The sequence below is a fragment of the Triticum dicoccoides genome, chromosome 6B (assembly GCF_002162155.2).
Source record: "Triticum dicoccoides isolate Atlit2015 ecotype Zavitan chromosome 6B, WEW_v2.0, whole genome shotgun sequence".
In the NCBI taxonomy this organism is placed as follows: Eukaryota; Viridiplantae; Streptophyta; class Magnoliopsida; order Poales; family Poaceae; genus Triticum; species Triticum dicoccoides.
In genome coordinates this window covers 674,527,571-674,535,121 of record NC_041391.1, presented here as the reverse complement: position 1 = coordinate 674,535,121, position 7,551 = coordinate 674,527,571, and positions in this window count along the sequence as shown.

The following is a 7,551-nucleotide window of genomic DNA, read 5'->3' as shown; positions in this document are numbered from 1 at the left end:
AAGAAGGCGCAGGAAGGGTAATAATCTCATTGTGTTTCTTATTAAATCTCAGGTTATACAGAAGCATCTTATCATCATTGTCAACAATAAACTCATGCGCTACCATGCTCCTGTAATCTAAAAAGGTAAGAGGCAATAGTGTCTCCTCTTTCTCATCATGCCTAATAGGTATCTCAAAATTTTTAGCGAGGCGTGCAGCATAGATACCTCCAAAGATGGGGCCCTTTGTACGGTTTAAGCTTAACCGTTTAGCAATAACGGCACCCATACTAAAAGTTTTATCACCGAATAAGGCATGGAATAGAATAATAATATCAGGAACACTGAGGTTTCCACTATTTCCATGACCAATTAAGCATTGACTAGCAAATATGGCAAAGTAGCGTAAAAGAGGAAAATGTATGCTAGTGATCCTCGCATCGGAACCCTTCCTCGGTTCCCCTACGGTAATAGTATCAATAATACCATCCACATCTTTATGATGTGGTTCATCCAAGCTGCCCTCAAAGGGTATTCTACAAACCGTGCAAAAATTACGTGATGACATTTCCTTAGCCTCATGATATAAATGAAAAGAAACTGAAGGAGGTGAATTCTTAGGATAATAGTAAAAGTTTTGCACGAAAGTATTGGTAAGTAAGAGATACTGTTCGATCCGGTTGTGGAGGAAGTCGGTGAGGCCCGCATTTTCAGCCAAAGAATAAAAGTCTTCATAAATCCCGGCTGCTCTCAAGAAATTATCACAAGGCCACTCACACGACCGTACTTCCGCTACACGATGAAGGTTATACTTGGCCTTTTCTTTCTCCTTAGCTTGTTTATCCTTGGAGCTTTGACTAGAAGAGCCCCTCAATAATCTCTTAATCATTTTCTGAAAATTTCTGAAATTTTTAGTAACTTTAAAATAAAAGTGAATCAAACTATACAAGATTGATAGCAACTACTCACATAAGTGCCTAGAGCCTATATCATGCATTAGAATTACTTGGGACCTCATAAATTTGACATGCAAGCTCAAGAACAGGGGTCACCTATGCAGCAAAAATTTGCAATGAATAAAGCACTAGAACAAAAACTAATTGGACCATTGGAGGAGTCACATGCCAAGCAACAATCTCCCAAAGCAGTTGTGTGAATGGAGCTTTGGGCAAGGAGATCGAAAATCGCAGCAAAATGAGCGAGAACTCGTGCTTGAGCTGGATGGGGATTTTTTGGGATGAAGACGGAGTGTGTGGGTGCAGGAATAAGTGGAGGGGGGCCACCGTGGGCCCACGAGACAGGGGGGCGCGCCCTGGACCCTCGTGGCCAGGTGCTTGCCTCCCTTGATGTGTCCTTAGGCCTAAAATCCTCAAATATTCCATAAAAATCATACTAAATTTGCAGGGCATTTGGAGCACTTTTATTTTTGGGATATTTTTTTATTGCATGGATAATTCAGAGAATAGGCAGATAATACTATTTTTGCTTTATTTATTCTAAATAACAGAAAGTAAAAAGAGGGTATAGAAGGTTGTGCCTTCTAATTTCATCCATCTCATGATCATCAAAAGGAATCCACTAACAAGGTTGATCAAGTATTGTTAACAAACTCATTCCGAATAATATGAAACCGAAGAAATTTCGAATAACACTAGGTTACCTTAACGGGGATATGAACATCCCCAACAATAATAATATCATTTTTTTTCTTGACAGTAGGAAGAGGAAATTCAAAACCTCCAATAATGATAGTTGGAATTTTTCCAATAGAATTGATGCTATGAACTTGAGGTTGTTTCCTCGGAAAGTGTATCGTATGCTCATTACCATTAACATGAAAAGTGACATTGCCTTTGTTGCAATCAATAACAGTCCCTGCAGTATTCAGAAAGGGTCTACCAAGGATAATCGATATACTATCGTCCTTGGGAATATCAAGAATAACAAAGTCCGTTAAGATAGTGACATTTGCAACCACAACAGGCACATCCTCACAAATACGGACAGGTATAACAGTTGATTTATTAGCCATTTGCAAAGATATTTTAGTAGGTGTCAACTTATTCAATTCAAGTCTACGATATAAAGAAAGAGGCATAACACTAACACCGGCTCCAAGATCACATAAAGCAGTTTTAATCTAATTTTTTAATGGAGCATGGTATAGTTGGTACCCGTGGATCTCCAAGTTTCTTTGGTATTCCACCTTTAAAAGTATAATTAGTAAGCATGGTTGAAATTTTAGCTTCTGGTATCTTTCTTTTATTTGTAATGTTATCCTTCACATATTTAGCATAAGGATTTGCTTTAAGCATATCAGTTAAGCGCATACGTAAGAAGATAGGTCTAATCATTTCAGCAAAGCGCTCAAAATCCTCATCATCCTTTGTCTTGAATGATTTAGGAGGAAAAGGCATGGGTTTCTGAACCCATGGTTCTCTTTCCCTACCGTGCTTCCTAGCAACAAAATCTCTTTTATCATAACATTGATTCTTTGATTGTGGGTTATCAAGATCAACAGCAGGTTCAATCTCTACATCATTATTATTGCTAGGTTTAGCATCAATGTGAACATCATTATTAACATTATTACTAGGTTCATGTTCATCACCTGATTGTGTTTCAACATCGGAAATAGAAATATCATTGGGATTCTCAGGTGTGTCTACAGCAGGTTCGCTAGAAGCATGCAAAGTCCTATCATTTTTCTTTTTCTTCTTTTTAGAAGGACTAGGTGCATCTACATTATTTCTTTGAGGATCTTGCTCAATCCTCTTAGGGTGGCCTTCAGGATACAAAGGTCCTGAGTCATTTTACCAGTTCTAGTAGCCACTCTAACAGCAAAATCATATTTATTACTTAATTCATCGAGCAAATCACTTTGAGCCTTAAGTACTTGCTCCGCTTGAGTGGTAACGATAGAAGCATATTTGCTAATGAGTTTAAGTTCACCTTTAACTCTAGCCATATAATCACTCAAGTGTCCTATCTCAAAAGCATTATTCTTTAATTCTCTACCAACATAAGCATTAAAACTTTCTTGTCTAGCCATAAAATCATCAAATTCATCTAAACACTGGCTATGATATTTAGTAGAAGAATTTCAACCTTATCATATCGATAGAGAGAATTTACCTTTACTACCTGTGTCGGGCTGTCAAGACAATGTGTTTCTTCAGTAGGCGGTATATTAAGACCGTGTATTTCTTCAATAGGAGGTAAATTCTTAACATCTTCAGCTTTAATACCTTTTTCTTTCATTGATTTCTTTGCCTCTTGCATATCTTCAGGACTGAGAAATAGAGCACCTCTCTTCTTCGGAGTAGGTTTAGGAACAGGCTCAGGAGTTGGCTCAATTGGTTCAGGAATTGCCTCAGGAATTGGCTCAGGAACCGTCCAATTATTTTCATTTGTCAACATATTATTCAATAACAATTCAGCTTGGTCGACCGTTCTTTCCCTGAAAACACAACCAGCACAACTATCCAAGTAGTCCTTGGAAGCATCGGTTAGTCAATTATAAAAGATATCAAGTATTTCATTTTTCTTAAGAGGATGATCAGGCAAAGCATTAAGTAATCGGAGAAGCCTCCCCCAAGCTTGTGGGAGACTCTCTTCTTCGATTTGCACAAAATTATATATTTCCCGCAAGGCAGCTTGTTTCTTATGAGCTGGGAAATATTTAGCAGAGAAGTAATAAATCATATCCTCGGGACTATGCACACAACCAGGATCAAGAGAATTAAACCAAGTTTTAGCATCACCCTTTAATGAGAACAAAAATATCTTAAGGTTATAATAATAGCGAGACTTCTCATCATTAGTAAACAGGGTGGCTATATCATTCAAGTTGGTAAGATGTGCCACAACAGTTTCAGATTCATTGCCATAAAAAGGATCAGATTCAACCAAAGTAATTATCTCAGGATCAACAGAGAATTCATAATCCTTATCAGTAACACAGATAGGTGGAGTAGCAAAAGCAGGGTCATGTTTCATTCTAGCATTAAGGGATTGCTGCTTCCATTTAGCTAATAACTTCTTAAGATCATATCTATCTATGCAAGCAAAAATAGCTCTAGCAGCTTCTTCATCCATAACATAACCCTCACGAATAATAGGCAATTCATAATTAGGGGGAGAACCTTCATCATCACTATCATCAATAATTTCATTCTCAATAATTTCATTCTCTCTAACCCTAGCAAGTTGTTCATCAAGATATTCACCTAATGGCACAGTAGTATCAAGCATAGAAGTAGTTTCATCATATGTATCATGCATAGCATGGCATCATCAATAACATGCGACATATCAGAATTCATAGCAGTAGCAGGTTTAGGTGTCGCAAGCTTACTCATAACAAAAGGAGAATCTACTGCAGAGCTAGATGGCAGTTCCTTACCTCCCCTCGTAGTTGAGGGAAAAATCTTAGTTCTTGCGTCGTTCAAGTTCTTCATAGTGATCAGCAAATATAAATCCCAAGTGACTCAAAGAATAGAGCTATGCTCCCCGGTAACGGCGCCAAAAATTAGTTTTGATAAGCCACAAGTATAGGGGATCACAACAGCTTTCGAGAGTAGAGTATTCAACCCAAATTTATTGATTAGACACAAGGGGAGCCAAAGAATATTCTCAAGTATTAGCAGTTGAGTTTTCAATTCAACCACACCTGGATAACTTAGTATCTATAGCAAAGTATTTAGTAGCAAAGTAATATGATAGTAATGGTAACAATGGCAAAGGTAAAGATAGCAGTATTGTAGTGATTGTAACAGTAGCAACGGAAAAGCAAATAAGCGAAGCACAATATGTGAAAAGCTCGTAGGCATTGGATCTGTGATGGATAATTATGTCAGATGTGATTCCTCATGTAATAGTTATAACATAGGGTGACACAGAACTAGCTCCAGTTCATCAATGTAATGTAGGCATGTATTCCGAATATAGTCATACGTGCTTATGGAAAAGAACTTGCATGGCATCTTTTGTCCTACCCTCCCGTGGCAGCGGGGTCCTAGTGGAAACTAAGGGATATTAAGGCCTCCTTTTAATAGAGTACCGGACCAAAGCATTAACACATAGTGAATACATGGACTCCTCAAACTACGGTCATCACCGAGAAGTATCCCGATTATTGTCACTTTGGGGTTGTCGGATCATAACACATAATAGGTGACTATAGACTTGCAAGATAGGATCAAGAACTCACATATATTCATGAAAACATAATAGGTTCAGATCTGAAATCATGGCACTCGGGCCCTAGTGACAAGCACTAAGCATAGCAAAGTCATAGCAACATCAATCTCAGAACATAGTGGATACTAGGGATCAAACCCTAACAAAACTAACTCGATTACATGGTAAATCTCATCCAACCCATCACCGTCCAACAAGCCTACGATGGAATTACTCACGCACGGCAGTGAGAATCATAAAATTGGTGATGGACGATGGTTGATGATGACGACGGCGACGAATCCCCCTCTCCGGAGCCCCAAACGGACTCCAGATCAGCCCTCCCGAGAGAGATTAGGGCTTGGCGGCGGCTCCGTGTCATAAAACGTGATGAAACTTCCTCTCTGATTTTTTTCTCCGCGAAGCGGAATATATGGAGTTGGAGTTGAGGTCGGTGGAGCATCAGGGGGCCCATGAGACAGGGGGCGCGCCAAGGTGGAGGGGGCGCTCCCCCCACCCTTGTGGACAGGGTGTGGGCCCCCTGGCGTTGATCTTTTGCCAGTATTTTTTATATTTTCCAAAAGTTATCTCCGTGGATTTTTAAGTCATTTTGAGAACTTTTGTTTTCTGCACAGTAAATAACATCATGGCAGTTCTGCTGAAAAAAGCGTCAGTCCGGGTTAGTTTCATTCAAATCATGCAAATTAGAGTGCAAAACAAGAGCAAAAGTGTTTGGAAAAGTAGATACGTTGGAGACGTATCATCCGGCTTGTACGTCTCCTTGGCCTTGGTGAGGGTGCGCCGGACAGCTGCCCACTTCTCGCACTCGTCGATCTGCTTGAAGACGTGAAGGTACTTGAACTCTAGGTCGCTGTTGTCATCGCGGAACATGGTGAACATGCATAGCAGCTGCGCTGAGGAAAGAACATCAGTCAGCGCTAGCGCGCGCATGGGCGCACACACGGCAAAAGCAATAGGGGTGAGGACGGCGTGCTATACCTGATCCTCGACGTTGGTGCCGCTCTCTGGGCAAGCCGCGACCTCCTTGACGATCCCATGCCATTAGTTGCACGTCGTTTGGATGAGCCCCCAATGGTTCGCCATCGCCTTCGACCCACGCTTCATGTGGACGCCTTTGAAGTAGGGGTCGACGAGCTTGCGCTCGTCGAACTCGGCCTTGATGCGGGCCCAATACGTCTCGATGTTCTGGTTCATGCCGGTGACCGGGTCGAGGCAGACGACCTTCCACGCTTCGGTGAGGCACTCCTCTTCCTTGGACGCCCACTTGATGCGCGGCTCGCCGGTCTTGGCCGCCCTCTTCTTCTTCTTCTTCTTCTTCTTGCCTTTCCTCATCGGTGCCGGCTCCTCCTCCTCTTCTTCCTCCTCCTCCAGCTCTTCCTCGTCGTAGTCGAGCTCGTCGTCCATGTCGCCGAGATCAATCGAGCCGTCTTGGGTAGTGAACCCGGGGGAAGTGGTGGCGGCAGCCGAGCCGGCTGTGATGATGTCTTCCATGTCGGCCTCCGTTGCGTCGGTGTCGCCAAGATGCGACGAGGAGGAGGCTTCCGAGTAGAGTCCGCGGCGGAGAGGTGGCATCGGTGAGGCTGCGTAGTCCAGTGGTGAGTACGTGTACGGGGGGTACTGCATGCCGGCGAACGCGGGCGAGGGCGTACGCTGGACCGGGCGCCCATGGGGGAAGGTGATGTTGGGGTTGAAACCACCGTGGGCTTCGCCATCGGCATAGCCCGGCAACGGTGTGCTCCATGGGTGTGGCGACGACGAGAACCCGGCCGGAGAGCCGACACTTTGTTGGCTCCACGCCGCGTGCGGGCCGTGCCCACTGTGTGGATTCATCATTGCCGGGCGCGTCGCCTCGGCTTGTTCGGCCGCCGCGCGCTCCACCTGCTCCGCCGCCGCCACGACCGCCGCGTGCGCCGCTCTCTCCCTGGCCTTCTTGGCCCTGATGCGCCTATCAGCCGTGACGGCCTCCCGGCGTTGCACATCCGGCTTCCAGTCGGCGTTGGTCATACCCGGGGGCTTGGACGATGACGCCCTCGGCTTCCTTTGCTTTGGGTAGGCGACGACGGCGGCTATGGGATCCGTCGTGGCGCGGGGCATCACGTACTTCTTCGGCGACATGGCGAGCAGAAGGGTAGGGAGGAGGCGGAGTTTGGCGGTAGGAATGGAGAAGAGAGGGAAGCCGAGGGAGGGAGGGGGAGCGGGAGGAAACGGTGGGAAAAGGGCCTCCTCTCGCCAACAGAGCGGCCCCACACGGCTTTTCCCTTCTGCCGGCGGCCCCAGGCGACACCCGGTCGCTTGGGTTTAGGGCGGGATTGCCGGCTCTGGATTTGGCCCAAACCGGCGCTAAACGAGGTCCTGGGGGCGCGACTGGAC